At 41.4% G+C, this 16,113-nt stretch overlaps 1 long non-coding RNA gene across 3 annotated transcripts in view; it reads left to right on the top strand.

Annotated features, from left to right (window-relative positions):
• Positions 1-16,113, top strand: part of LOC141374126 (uncharacterized) — a 109,594-nt gene that overhangs the window by 703 nt on the left and 92,778 nt on the right. The window lies entirely within an intron of this gene.

Here is a 16,113-nt window from a genome sequence, read left to right as displayed (position 1 = left end):
CCTGTGCGGGGCATCTCAGATTGGCGCTAAGGAAACAGCTTCCAAGCAGAGCTCTTCAGCTTGCCCATACTACGCAAACTACTTTAGGCTTCCTTAAAAAGTTCTCCGAAGAAGGATAAATTAATGTAACTCCTGTTAAAGGTTCTGAATTGATGCACTCTGTCATTAAAATTAATTAAATTCGTTTGACATTTAAGAAGCACCACCATAAACCCAGCTCATAGGTATGCCCACTACGAAACTTTGCCCACTACTTGCTCAGTTTTTTTTCCTTTCTCCTTCCTTGTGCATGAGTATTTTACTCTAGTCATACTATTTAATCACGTATATTCACGTTTCTTTGCCCTAAGTGGCGAACTCCCTAAGGCAGAATCTAGGGTTCACTCACCTTTATAATCTTTTCATAATGGATAGCAGCACAACGATACTTGTTGAAATGAGGGAACTGTTTTCATTTTTTTGTCAAACCAGACCTGTTTGGCCATCACTACCTTTTAATGCAAATCCTATAATCTAATTTCAATGAATATATAATACACCTGTTCCCTGCTCTCAAGAGTATAGTTGGATAAAATCAACCCTGTTAACTGTGATACAAAGGAGAATTTTATATGTTATGAAGGTGAAAAAGGAGGCAGCATTCATATCTTTTTGGAAGAATCAGGGAGGCTTCCAGGAGGAGAATGTGATGGTTTTTAATGAATGAGTAGAAGTTAGTAATCAAAAAAAAGGTAGTACAGGGGCACCTGGATGGCTAAGTCTTGGGTAAGCCATTCTTGATTTCGGCTCAGGTCATGATCTCAGGGTTGTGAGAAAAAGCCCCACAGCGGGCTCTGCGCTCAGCCAGGTGTTTGCTGGAGATTCTCTCTCCCTCTGCTCCCTCCCCGCTCTCTCATAAATAAATAAATCTAAAAAAAAAAAAAGCGTAGTACTAACATTAAACCAACAGACAATGAAAAAGGGTTATAAAGCTCATAAACATACCCAAGTAATAAGAATTACTAAGATAATAAAGGTGGCATCATAAATCAATGGGGAAAGAAAACCTTAATAGTGAAGGAGACATGATTATGGGGGAAAAAAACTCCTATGTCCTGCCACAAAAAATAACTACATGGGTAAAAAACAAAACCTTAAACAAACTAGAAAACAAATGCAAGTGAAAATTTAATTGATCTAGGGATAGGAAAGAGCCTTTTAATTATAAAAGAGTTGGAAGAAATTACAAAGAGATTGACTTGACTATGAAAATGTCAAAAAAAACCCCACAATGCCAACATTGTAACATATGTCAGACAGAACTTTAATGTGCTTAACATTTTAAGATCTAGTAATCATAGAAATGCAGATTAAACTTCTATTTTTCACCTATCAGGTTTTTTTTGAAAATTTTAAGTGCTGGTAGGTAAACATCTGCAGTGAGTTTGTTCTTAAACATTGCAGATGGAGTGTAACTTGGTATGACCTTTCTGGAAAACATTTGGCAATATACGTTAAGGTTAAATGAGAGTATATATGTACAGTGTCTAGAACACTAAGACAAGTACATGTTTAGTAAGTATTAGTAGTGTCTATCATTTTTACTATTGTTTTTATTATCAATAGCATTATCATACCTTTTAATCAGCAGAGCACCTAGAATAATACCTCGAACTTAGTGGATGTTCATTAAATATTTGATTGGCTAATTCTCCTTGTCACTTAAGAATTTTATAGGAAAAGCCCCTCCCCCTGCCCCTCCCCCTGCTCACATGCACACCCTCTCACTCTCTCTCTAAAATAAATAAATAAAATCTGACGCACCTGGGTGGCACAGTCAGTTAAGCATCCAACTCTTGGTTTTGGCTCAGGTCGTGATCTCGGGATCATGGAATCTGAACCCTGCAAGGGACTCTGCTCAGTGCAAAGTCAGCTTGAGACTCTCTTTCCCTCCCCCCCAAATAAATAAGTAAAATCTTTAAAAAAATAAATTTTTTTAAAGAATTTTATAGGAAAAGATATAGAGTTAATGACGTGTCAGCCTGTTAAAACATTAAAGTTATAAAGCAAGAAGTTACCTTGAATGCTCATATGGTTCAGCCTATAAGCAGGAGACTTTGTACAGTAGTAAAAAAATGTTTGTTATTGATGATATGTTAGCTGTCTTTTACTGCATATCAAATAGCCCTAAAACTACACACCAAGAGCACTAGGTGGGTTCAGTCGATAGAGCATGTGACTTTTGATCTTGGGGTGGTGAGTTCAAGCCCCACGTTGGGGCAGAATTTACTTTAAAAAAAAGTATTTGAGGGCGCCTGGGTGGCTCAGTTGGTTAAGCGACTGCCTTCGGCTCAGGTCATGATCCTGGAGTCCCAGGATCGAGTCCCACATCGGGGTCCCTGCTCAGCAGGGAGTCTGCTTCTCCCTCTGACCCTCTTCCCTCATACTCTCTATCTCTCATTCTCTCTCTCTCAAATAAATAAATAAAATCTTTAAAAAAAAATTTTTTTAAGTATTTAAGGGGGCGCGTGGGTGGCTCATCGTTAAGTGTCTGCCTTTGGCTTGGGTCATGATCCCAGGGTCCTGGGATTGAGCCCCGCATCAGGCTCCCTGCTCAGCGGGGAGTCTGCTTCTCCCTCTCCCTTTGCCCCTCCCTCTGCTCATGTACGCATACTCTCTCTCTGTCTCTCTCTAAAATAAATAAATAAGATCTTTAAAAAAAAAGTATTTGGGGAGCCTGGCTGGCTTAGTCAGTGGAGCATGCAGCTCTTCATTTCAAGCATCATGAGTTTGAGCCCCTCTTTGGGCTTGGAGATTACTTTAAAAAAAAAAAACAAACTTAGTGGCTTAAAACTATAGAAGTCATGTATTATTTCTCAATTTCTGAGTCAGGAATTCAGGCAGGGTTCAATTGGGCATTTCTGTTTCAGTTTCATAAGGTTGCAGTCAGATGTAGGCTAGGGCTGTGGTCGTCTGAAGACTTATTTGGAGCTGGAGAATCCACTTCCAAGGTGGTTCCCTCCCATGTCTGGCAAGTTGGCTTAGTCTGTTGGCCACATGGGCTTTTCCACAGAACAGCTTGAATATTCCCACAGCATGGCAACTGGCTTATTCTGGAGCAAGTAATCGATCTGAAAGACCGAAGCAGAAGCTGCAGTGCCTTTTATGACACAACCTTGGAACTCACACATCACGTCAGCCATATTCAGGGCCAGCCTTGATTGAATTTGGGCAGGAGAGTAATGAAGGGCATGTGCTGGGAAGTAAGGGTCAGTAGAGGCTGTCCTGGAGGCTGGCTACCACAGATGAGGATGACATTTTCAGCTGGAGCACTGTCTGTCTTCTTAAAAATGTCTAAGGATGGAAGCCCTTACATGTTCCTTTATAATGTTGCTCAAGAAGTTGTTTCTTGGGGGCACCTGGCTGGCTCAGTCAGAAGAGCATGCGACTCTTGATCTTAGGGTTGTAAGTTGGAGCCCCTCATCAGGTGTAGAGATTACTTAAAAAATAAAATCTTAAGGGTCGCCTGGGTGGCTCAGTCAGTTAAGTGTCTTCCTTCGGCTCAGGTCATGATCCTGTAGCCCTGGGATCGAGCCTTGCATCATCATTATCATCATCATCATCATCATCATCATCATCATCATCATCATCATCAGGCTCCCTGCTCAGCAAGGAGTCTGCTTCTCTCTCTTGCTCTGCCCCTCCCTGCTCCTCATGCTCTCTCTCTCTCAAATAAATAAATAAAATCTTTTTAAAAAAGTATCTTGGAGCACCTGAGTGGCTCAGTTGGTTGAGCATTTGCCTTCGGCTCAGGTCATGGTCCCAGGGTCCTGGGATCGAGCCCCACGTTGGGCTCCTGGCTCAGTGGGGAGTCTTCTCCCTCTCCCTCTGCCTGCTACTCCCCCTGCTTGTGCTCTCTCTCTCTCTTTCTCTCTCTGTATCTCTATGTCTCAATAAATAAAATCTGTAAAAAAAAAAGTATCTTAATTTCAGCCATGATCTCTCCTATTAAGTCTAGAAAAACAATTCTATTCAAGACTATTAATTTGATACTGCTCTATACAACTTCTTTGAAAATTTCCCTAGTGACAGTACCAGTGACAAAACCATTTTAGTGGGGCACCTGGGTGGCTCAGTCGTTTAGCGTCTGCCTTCAGCTCAGGTCATGATCCCAGGGTCCTGGGATCAAGCCCCACATCAGGCTCCCTGCTTGGTGGGAAGCCTGCTTCTCCCTCTCCCACTCCCCCTGCTTGTGTTCCCTCTCTCGCTGTCTCTCTCTGTCAAATAAATAAAGTCTTAAAAAAAAAATTTTAGTGATAACAACCCATTTTGGGGTCAAAGAACGTTAACAACAGGGCAAGGTGGTGATTTGTTCATTTATTCAAGCATCCCTTCTTGTCATTTATCTGATAAACAGTGGACTAAATTTTACGTGTGGTTGATAGACACACACGGTAACATATACCAGCAATAATTTTACAACTAAATGATTATGCCAGTTAATTATTGCCCAGATTTTATATTATTTGGGCTCACTTCCCTTTTGCTGTTCTATTTTCTTGACATAATATTGACATAATAATAAAGCTCATTGATACTATGTGCCAGTTGCTTTACATCTCACTAATCTTCCAACAAACCTTCAGAGGTGTAGTTACCACCCTTTGATTGTGGATTAATTAAGTAATGTGTCCAAAGTACACACAGTAACTGACAGGGCTGGGGTGCAAACCAAGATCTGTGTCTCTTTCCTTCCTCGAGCTGGATTATGTTAGTGACTTATCCCCATACATATGCCTCCCACCTGAGAGGTAAGAGACTTCCGCATTGTTATTCAGGCATTTTCAAAATTGTTTCTGTAGGTATCTCCCTTACTGTATTGATAGTATGGTTGAAAGGTATGATTTCAGTGAGAAGTCTTTTTTGGCTTACCAAGACGAACCAGATGTTTGATATGGAACAACCTCCTTCATTTTCTTTTTTTTTTTTAAGATTTTATTTATTTATTTGACAGAGAAAGACACAGTAAGAGAGGGAGTACAAGCAGGGGGAGTGAGAGAGGGAGGAGCAGGCTTCCCGCTGAGCAGGGAGCCCGATCCCAGGACCCTGCGATCATGACCTGAGCCCAAGGCAGACGCTTAGAAGGCAGACGCTTAACGACTGAGCCACTCAGGCGCCCCCAACCTCCTTCATTTTCTTTTCAGAATATTTACTGAAAAATACCAATTAGTGATACATTATACAGCTCTTTAGCACCTAACTTTCAACTAAATTACCTTCCTTGTTGTATGTAAAAAAAAGTCTGACCAGGGACACCTGGCTGTCTCAGTTGGAAGAGCATGCAACTCTTGATCTCAGGGTTGTGAGTTCGAGCCCCACATTGGGTGGAGAGATTACTTAAAAAAAAAAAAAAAAAGTCTGACAAAAAAAAAACCACCCCCACACAAAAAAGCACATGAGACTTTTTGTACAATTAAACTCTTCCCATTTTGTTTTTCTACATATGGAAATATAATATGATTTTGAAATCAAGATTAGGAGATTATACAGGGTGATGAGTTGAGAAACTAATCCAAGCTTAAAGAGAGAAAGAATATTTCAGATCTTTTCTCTAAATAACCATTGACTAGTATTGGTATAGCACTGCATTGTCCAATATTTGGTAGCCATTAGCAATATGTTGCTATTTACATTTAAATGAATTGAAACTAAATAAAATTTGGAATTTGGTTCTTCATTTGCATTAGCCACATTTCAAATGCTCAGTAACCACCCATGGCTAGTGGCTACCATACTGGATGGCACTGATACCAAAATTTCCATCGTTATAAAAAGTTCAGTGGGGCAGTGCTGGAAAGAAGCAATATAAAGAATTTCATGGATGAAACAAAATAAGCCAAAATGAACGGCAAGATCTATTATTATTTTAATCCTATTTCATACTTTATTCTTGACAATATTCACATTTATGCTTTCTCTTTATAATGTTTTATATGTATATATTTCTAAATAAAAAATAATTATAACTAAACTTATTGAGTACTTAAATGCATTCCAGGAATTGTGTTAAGTGCTTCATGTGAATTAACTCATTTAATCCTTAGGACAATACTATATTTGTTGTGGAAAATTTGGAAAACATAAAAAAAAGAGAGAGAGAAAACCAACTTTAATCCCCAAACCCAGAGATAATCGTTGTTGACATTTCTGGTGGATGCTGTAGTGTGCTGCCCAGATCCCAAGATATTAGCTGCCAGGAGTGTTGGCTGCTGATGACTCACAGTTGCATTTCTCTCCAAAATTGCCTTCTGTGAAGGAAACTGCCTCATCCTAGGTCATGTTCACTCCCTTGGGGCAGCTCAAATCCAATGACTGGTCAGTTGTGGAGGTACGAGGCACAGTCCCTCAGTTATAACAATCTGGGACATTCAGCTTTAAATTTCCCATGGGACCAGTTAAAGCCTCTGTGGCAAGTGCCCTGCAGTTCACCTTCCTCTCCCAAGTCCTGCTTCCCTCATGGGTGCTGTTCCTGAGAGGACTCATGAGTAAACCACCTGCATGCAAATCCCTGCCTCAGAGTCTGTTTCCTAGAAAACCCAGCCTAAGTCAATATTTTCAGAACATGAGTTCTGGTGTTTTTTTCTTTTTGCAGATGTCTGTGTAAGTTTTTAAAATCTGTCTAAACTTTTTTCACCCCAACAAATTTGATGTTTTCTTACCTATTGTTTTATATGTTAATTTTTTAGTTGATAACATTTTTATGAATAATTTTGCATACACCTAAGTATCTTTCTGTACCACAATTTTTTTAAGTTTTTTTTTTTAAAGCTTTTATCCATTTATTTGACAGAGAGAGAGAGAGAGAACAGAAGCAGGGGGAGTGGCAGAGGGAGAAGCTGGCTCCCCACCGAGCAGGGAGCCCAACGCAGGGCTCGATCCCAGGACCCCAGGGATCATGACCTGAGCCAAAGGCAGACACTTAACGACTGAGCCACCCAGGCACCCCCAAGTTTTATTTATTTAAATAACCTCTATACAATGGGGCTCGAACTCACGACCCCAAGACCAAGAGTCACAAGCTCTTCTGATTGAGCCGGCCAGGCGCCCCTCTGTACCACAATTTTTAACAGCCATGTGGAATTCATATAGCACATCATAGTCAGTTAATCTTGTATTTGCAGATATTTTGGTGTTTCCTGGTTTTCACTGTGGCAGACCCTAGAACTCAGCAGACCAACACCCATTCCCAATTTTCCTCCTACTTGCCTGCCTTTAGGATAGGAGAACCAAATATTCGCATATATTTTGTTTTCCTCATCTTACTTACACCTAGGGCTGGTATCAGTTCCAACCATCAGGAAGTAAGCTGAAGATTACTGAGGTTGAGGGCGAAGTTCCAGGAAAGGAGGTATACATGTATTGCCTTCCAAATAAAATGGAACAGCCAAAATTGGTACCATTTCTTGCCTATTCTTTCTGCCTTGCGAGCAGTGAGATGTCTAGAGCTGCAGTAGCCATCTTTCATCCATGAGGGAAAAGTCAAGAAAATTCAAGGCTTTTGACCTTGAGAAAATTGAGCATTTAAACCAATGCCAGCAATGACCTATCTTTTGATTTCTTCTTATGATGAGAAAGATAACTTTTTTTTTAACCTCGTGTTTGGATTTTCTGTTAGTTAAAGCTAAAATCATTTATAAACGTCACTGTTCCTGACATTCATGATTAGAAGTAATGCAGTGATGAACATTGTGGGTAAATACTTGAATCGCAACAACTTAACATAAAAATCAGGAAGAGAATTAGGACCCTGCATTTACAACGTTTCTTCTCCTTGACCATATGCAGCTCTGTCCCTAACCTTCCCACTTTCTTTTAGTGAAGACCAGAAAAATAGCATACATGGGCTTCCTAAATTTTTCCAAAAGACAATAGTATTTGGGAGAGGAAATAGACCTTTTGTACCCCAGAAACTTATCCCTTCAAATAGGATAGTTTAGCAAATACACTATGCCATGGTGTTCACATCCACTAATACAGAATCAGCAAGGTTTTTTGGAGCAAGTATTGTGTGAACTGGAGTGTATTTTAGACTGTCATGAATTAACTCTCCATATATTTGAGTGGAAATCATTAATATCTTTAGAGTTAGGATATTTTATCCTCTCAGAATAAACATGGAGAATTAAAGAAGTTGATTTGAACTACCATTTGAAGTAAAAAGAGCAGTGTTAAATTACAAAATAGATATTGAAATTGTGTTTGATTTCAGCTTTCTAGTGTCAGGCACTTGACAATGCAAAACCTGAATCCGGTGAGTCTATTTCTATGACTCCCACTTACTCACACAATCTTGAGGCTGTTTCTAATTCTGCAGTCCCAGAAACCTCAAGTTGGCTGGTTCTTGTTCAAAGTAAAGACATGGGAATGCTTTTTTGGTATCATAGTGAATCAGAGTATCTAGGAGCTGAAGTGTCGCAAGTTAAAGATGTCCTGGCTCATTCCTATTAGTGTCTTTAGGAGGGAAGATAGCTCCAGATCTGGCCAGACTGCTTGCACGTTGCTCCAGACTACATTGCCATTGATGAGCATAGACTAAAACTGAACTGGCATAAGCAACGGAGTGAAAAAGCAACCTAAGGAAATCATACATCTGATAAGGGTGCGATATCCACATTATATAAAGAAGTCCTATGGCACAGCAACAAAAAACATATATCCCAATTTTATTTTTTCCTTTTTTAAATTTTAGGTAGGCTCCACACACAACATGGGGCTTGAACTCATGACCTTGAGATCAAGTCGCATACTCTACTGAGCCAGCCAGGTGCCCCATATATCCCAGTTTCAAAATGGACAAAGAAGATATACAAATGGGCAACAAGCATATGAAATGATGCTCCAGGACACCTGGGTGGCTCCATTGGTTAAGCATCTGCCTTCTGCTCAGGTCATGGTCTCAGGATCCTGGGATCAAGTCCTGCATTGGGCTCCTTGCTCAGTGGGGAGCCCGCTTCTCCGTCTCCCTCTGCTGCTCCCCCTGCTTGTGCTGTCTCTCTCTCTCTGACAAATAAATAAAATCTTTAAAGATTTTATTTATTTATTTGACACACAGAGAGAGCGAGAGAGCGAGAGAGTGAGAGAGCACAAGCAGGGGGAGCAGCAGGCAGAGGGAGAAGCAGGCTTCCTGCATGAGCAGGGAGCCCGATGTGGGGCTCGATCCCAGGACCCTGGGATCATGACCTGAGCTGAAGGCAGCGGTTTAACCAACTGAGCCACCCAGGCGCCCCTAAATAAAATCTTTAAAAGAAAAGAAAAGAAACGATGCTCAGGGGCGCCTGGGTGGCTCAGTCATTAAGCGTCTGCCTTTGGCTCAGATCATGATCCCAGGGTCCTGGGATCGAGCCCTACATCGGGCTCCCTGCTCATCGGGAAGCCTGCTTCTCCCTCTCCCACTCCCCCTGCTTGTGTTCCCTCTCTCGCTATGTCTCTCTCTGTCAAATAAATAAATAAAATCTTTAAAAAATAATTTTTTAAAAAGAAACGATGCTCAATGTCACAATCATTAGGGAAGTGCAAATCAAAACCACAGTGAAATATCACCTCCTACTCATTAGGATAGCTACTATCAAAAAATCAGAAAATAACAGGTGTTAACAAGGATTTGGAGAAATTGGAACCCTTTTGCACTGCTGGTAGGAATGTAAAGTAGTGCAGCCCCTATGGAAAACAGTGTGGTGGTTCCTCAAAAAATTAAAAATTAGAATTAGCATATGACCCAGCAATCCCACTTCTGGGTGTACATCTAAAAGAATTGAAGCAAGATCTTGAAGAGGTTTACGTACCCATGTTTATAACAGCACTATACACAATAGCCAAGGGGGGGGGCAACCCACATGCCCATAAACAGAGGAAGGGATAAACAAAATGTGTCATATCCGTACAATGGAATAGTACTCAGCCTTAAAAAGGAAGGAAGGAAATCCTGTCACATGCTACAGCATGGATTTTGAGGACGTTATGCTAAATGAAATGAGCTAGTCACAAAAAATCAAATCCCGTGTGATTCCACTTACATGAGGTTTCCAGAGTAGTCAAATTGTGATAGAGACAGAGTGGTTGCCAGGGGCCAGGAGAGGAGGAGAAAGGGAGAGGGAATGGGGAAGGACTATGTAAGAAGTGTAGAGTTTCAGTTTTGCAAAATGAAAATGTTCTGGAGATGGCTGCACAACAATGTGAATATACTTAGCACTGAGGACGGGAAGGAAGGGGAGGTGAAGATCATGGGTGGCCCACAACGCTTAAAATATGTACTCTCTTGGCCCATTACAGAAGAAGTTTACTAACCCCCGCGAGCTGTATTATTCATGGCCCGTTTTACATTTTTGTGTTTTGTTGATGTTAGGTGCAAGAAATAGGAACCACTCACACCATTTTAAGCAAAAAGGGATTTAATACAGGAAATCAGGGGCTTAGCAAATCATTGGATAGGGTGGTTGGCTCCCTTAGGGGGTCTCCAGGAATGATTCCTAGGACAACACTGCTGTTCTGGCCTACTGGGGGAGCTGCTACCTCTGCAGTAATCAGAAAGGTGGCAATCAGTGGACTCCATTGGTACTGTAGAGTTCAAAGACATGCGGCTGTAGCTGTGATCCAAGGTCAGGAAGCACTGCTGCCCCTGTGATGACCTCTGAACACCCACGGAGTTAGTACCTAGACACTGAAGTAATGCCACAGGAAAGCCCGATGGGCCCACAGGTGAGTTTGCAGCAGAAACAAAGCGGATGGCTCCAGCCTTGGATCCACCTTTCAAGTGCTTCTAATTGACAAAAGCAGAACCCTCGCTCTAGGGAGATGGGGGAAATGTGGTTATTCCTTCTTTAGCCCCTGCAGGATCTGAAAACACACCTAGAGGTTTGGAGTGGATGCTGAGAGCCAGTTCAGAGCACCCACCACAGCCGGTTTGTGGCTTCAGGCTCTTTCCAACTCTTCTCATCTTTGGCCAACACCTTATTCTTTTATTTGAGAAACCTTCTCTGACACTCCCTTCCCTGCCTCCACCATTACCAGATAGGATGCCCTTTCATGAGCCTCCGTAGCTCTAAGCTCTACCTCTGCCATGCGTGGGCCATTTCGAATCGTTAATAGCCTGCTTTCTTCCTCCACTAGATCGCAAGCTCCTTGAAAGCGCCAGCTCAGTCTTACTCATTCTTGTGTAAGTAATTGGCGTATACTTGTTGAGAATAATCGTTTCCATGTTATAACATCGCAAATAGCATCTCTTCTCCTGTTTTTATCATTCCATATTCTTGTGTGCTGATACCTGTATACAGTGAAAGTTCAGTACATGTGAACGTTCTAGCTTTCATTTGGGCCGAGCAAAGAGAAATTCCACCAAGGCTCTATGTGTGTGTATTCTTATTTGACTCTGTGTACTTCTATAGGTTAATAAATACTATGGAACAACTAATGTTTGAACAGTTTCAACATATGTGTTTAAGTATACACACTCGAGTGTATGTATAATCCTCACAACTATCCTATTAGGTAGACACTATTTTTATTCCCATTTTATAGATGAGGAAACTGGGGCTCAGGCCAGGTAAGTAGATTACCTACAGTTACACCAAGTGGCAGAACTGGGACTCCCATCAGGGTCTGGCTAATACCAAAATCTGTCCTCTTAGCGATAATGATGATGATGGTGGTGGTGGTGGTGGTGGTGGTGGTGGTGATTGTGACCATAGTGGCAACTGATGGTTGCAGACATTGTGTTAGGCATTTTAAAATTTTATTTATTTGTTTTTAGAGAGAGAGCAAGCGTGAGGGGAGAAGGGGCAGAAGGAAAGAATCTCAAGCTGACTCTCCGCCAACTGCGGAGCTCGACACAAGGCTCGATCCCACGACCCTCAGATCATGACCTGAGCCGAAATCAGGAGTTGGACACTCACCTGAGTGAGCCACCCAGGCGTCTCTGTGCTAGGCATTTTATATGCGTTATCTTTTTTTTTTTTTAAGATTTTGTTTATTTATTTGACAGAGAGAGAGACAGCGACAGAGGGAACACAAGCAGGGGGAGTGGGAGAGGGAGAAGCAGGCTTCCCGCCAAGCAGAGAGCCTGATGTGTGGCTCGATCCCAGGACCCCGGAATCATGACCTGAGCCGAAGGCAGACGCTTAATGACTGAGCCACCCAGGCACCCCTTACATGTGTTATCCTAAGCAATATATTTCCTTGCCTAGAACTGATGCTTAGTAGTTGTTGCATGTGGTAAGGTAGACAAACCTCTTGATATCTGTGGGCTCTGCCACTAATTCACTGTGTGACTTCAGGAAAACTATGAGCCCTTCTGAGCTCGTTTTCTTTTCTGCAAAGCAGTGAATGATTTTTAAATACTTCTGGTTCTAAAATTCCGGAACGCTGAATCAATTCTACTTTTTCATTCCATAACTTTTACTTCTGTAGAGTAAGACTTTTCTCACCCTCTGAATTCTAAGTTCCTGTAGGATCTCGATTTTGGTTTATTGTTTTCTCACATCTTAATGGTACCTAGTCCAGTTCTCAGCATAGAACATAACAGCCTCATAGAGGTGTATATGGAGATATATAAATTGAGATCTGTCCAAGGGGAAATAATCCATCTTCCCAAGAAGCTGTACTTATTGTTATATGTTACCTTCCTTTGGAGATGACATTCAAATGTAACTTAGGGCTACCTCAGAGATATCCGTACTCAGCACCTTTAGAAGCTTTTCTGTAGTCAGAGATAAGTTGTTTTTTTTTTTTACAATTTTATTTATTTGACAGAGAGATAGCAAGAGGAGGAACACAAGCAAGGGGAGTGGGAGAGGGAGAAGCAGGCTTCCCGCGGAGCAGGGAGCCCGATGTGGGGCACGATCCCAGGACCCTGGGATCATGACCTGAGCTGAAGGCAGACGCTTAACGACTGAGCCACCCAGGCGCCTCCAGAGATAAGATTCTTATCCTTAAAGCAAAGTTCTGGTCACTGCCTAAGCATCTCCTCCTGTGCCTGAATACAGAAAGGTTTTTTTTTTAGGAAAATTGTGCTGGGTGCCTAATTCCTGGCCTGTAGATAATGCCGGATATGGTAGGGTGTTCTCTACAGGGAGCCCGTTTTTATTCTTCACCCTATCTCTTACAGGACAATCAGAAACTCACAAATCATTCCATAGCTTTTCTGAATCTTTAAGGAATTACTTATTAGAAAATGAAGTTAAAAAAAAAAAAAAACTAGAATTCTTCCAAACCCATGACTGGCTTATGCACAAAGCAAAATGATTCTGAAACTTTGACTTTACATCTGTCCTTTGGAGAGTTCAAGAAGAACAGTACCTTAAATACAGATCAAATGGGAGACTTAAGCCAAAAAGCATGTGAACAGGGAAAGATAATAAGTAACTTTTAAAATAGTTATTTAAAAAAAATAAAATAGTTATTTTTAGCTGCTATTTTACATTCTAGGGGACTAGCAAAATTCACTTCTTGGGTAAATGGAGCTTTTGCTTGTGAAGGAAAATAAAAGGCTGGCCTTTTGGGGTGGTCAGTTCATATGGAAGGAGGTTTGACAATGAGAATTACATTGCTCAGAATAATGTAATTTCAGAGATTGGACCCGAAGAGCTCGGGAAAGAGATGGAGAAGGAAGTCTGAGCAAAATGGCAGCAATAGGCCCTGAGCAGAACAAAAGTGAGAAATGCCCTGTGTTGAAAATGGCCAAAGAACTTTTAGGTACTTATATTTCCTGTCCTATGCTGTATTATATTATCTCCTCTGTTATTCCTTGACTTTCATTAAAAATCTGTTGTAAACAATCACGTGTATATAATGGTGCTTGGGAAGTAAATGAGGGGACAGTGGTTGCAGCTAGGATGAAGTGGGACACAGAGAAAGCAAGTGAGATGTGATCAAGAATTCTCTCTTAACCTTGGGGAATATCCCTGATATTAACAGATTGGAAGAATTTAGAAACCTGGGGCACTTGAGGTCATTCCAAACAATAAAGCCTGATCCCAAAGCAGGGGAAAAACTCCCAAACTGTGCAGGGTCCGCACAGATGGGTCCACGTGCTTCTGGTTCAGTTTTCTTCAAGGAAAGAATATAGACTTGAAAGAAAGACTCAAATATAGAGAATCCATAGAGAAAATTGGAGACCACCATTAAGAACCATTCATCCGGCTGGAGAAACTACATATTTAAAAACAATAATAACAACAAACAGAACTCTCTAACCAGTTCAGATGTCGATCTGTGCATTTCTTAGTAACTGTCACCATGGTAGCAAGGCAGTTGACAAGGGTGCCTTCTTAGCACAGGACATCCAAAGGGGAGAGAGAACAGCTAATCATGTACTGTCTTGTACCTTCTTTATTTAATTGTACTGACCCTGTATTCCGGACTATTAGCCTCTGACACTTCTCTCCCTAATAGTGTCAAGCACAATGCTGGGAATATATTAGGCACTCAAACATATACACTGATTGGCTGAATTAAATGAAAGCTGTTTCTGCTATGTCTTCCTTTCCAGTTTATCTAGAGAGTGTCAACCAGCCAGAAATTTGATTTTTAAAATGGCTCTTGCATTTGTCTGGGGGGATCAAAACTAGGCCGTTTTCTTCTTTCTTTTTTTTTTTTTAAGATTTTATTTATTTATTTGAGAGGGAGAGAGAGCATGAGAGGGGGAGAAGGTCAGAGGGAGAAGCAGGCTCCCCGCTGAGCCGGGAGCCTGATGCAGGACTCGATCCTGGGACTCCAGGATCATGACCTGAGCTTCAAGGCAGTCGCTTAACCAACTGAGCCACCCAGGCGCCCAAAACTAGGCCGTTTTCTTGATTGCACTGGCCCAACATGGATTTCAGGTTGGGGGGTGAAAGGACGGTGATTAGATATTCTCAGATACTGAATTATTGGAAGACTAACACGGGAGTGGTAAGTAGGAAAGTGTAGGTAGAAATGTCAGACCGTTCAAGGCCCAGAAGCTTTGCTAGGACTTGCATGCAGCGCTGTTTCCTGAGTACAAACACAACTTTGGCAGTGGTTCCTGCAGTGTTTAATATGAGGCCTGGGTGAATACCCCAAGGACAAGGAGTTCCACCATTCTGGCTTCAAACTGAGAAAGCTTTTTAAGCCCCTAACCCCACTTTACACCCAATTCACACTCGGCCTGGGAAGTCTCCTTACCATAGTCCCCCGAACTAATGATAATCTTTTGCTCTAGTCTTTTCTCTAATACATTCTTACATTTCATTTTCATTGTCATCTGTATAATTGCTCTGCATTTCAGTTACTTCCATTTCTAAATGTTTTGTTACTTCACATTTTCTTTTAAAAGTATTTAAACATAGACACACCCTCTTTATTTTAATAGCCAGCATGCCCATGTTTGCTGCTTTAAAATCTGAGTTCCTACAGTTTCAATGGATCTTCAAAGTGTGCCTACCTTCACTTTACAGACTGATATTCCAATCATGTTCAAGACTGAAATCAGCTGCAAGAATTTGTCTTTGGAATTCTTTAGCAGTAGCTTCCTGTTGATAAAGCCCAAATTTGGCCAGTTTGGTGGGTCAGCCACGGAGGCATGATTATCATAATGCTGTCATCCTCTCTGGGACAAACTGAGCAGGACCAGCCTCGTGTGCAAAAGCTACAGCAGTGACTACTCCCAGAGAAGAACAGGTTAAATCCTTACAAACCTGCTAAGGAATTTGACCTAGTTCCTTGAAACTAGAGTGGAACTTGAAAGTATAATTGGTCGCAAATGTGTTTCTTTCTTCCTCAAAATTACTTTTGAACCCTTGTGAGACAGAGAGAAAGGCATATCTCTTTGCATAGATTCAGACCACCCCGATTGATAACTGGACTAATTCCGTATGAAATTTGGGGAGCAGACAAATAACGTCACTTCGTTTTGTCAAAGGAATGGTTAGGCCTCTAGTTGTGAAAGTCAACAACTACAGAGTTGTTGTGGTTATAGATTCAAGTCTCCTATTGATTTTTTTTTGCCAATGTGTTTAGTGCAATGGTAAGCACAGGTGCTTAGTGAATGTTTGTTGAATGAGTGAATGAATGAGTGAGTGAATGAATGAATGAAAAGCTCTTCATAGTCTGACTCCTACCTAC

The sequence above is a fragment of the Callorhinus ursinus genome, unplaced genomic scaffold (genome assembly GCF_003265705.2).
Source record: "Callorhinus ursinus isolate GAN/ISIS: 27379988/994484 unplaced genomic scaffold, GSC_fseal_2.0 scaffold14, whole genome shotgun sequence".
Classification (NCBI taxonomy): domain Eukaryota; kingdom Metazoa; phylum Chordata; class Mammalia; order Carnivora; family Otariidae; genus Callorhinus; species Callorhinus ursinus.
Note: the sequence above shows the minus strand (reverse complement) of the source record. Positions and strands in the feature narration are given on the sequence as shown.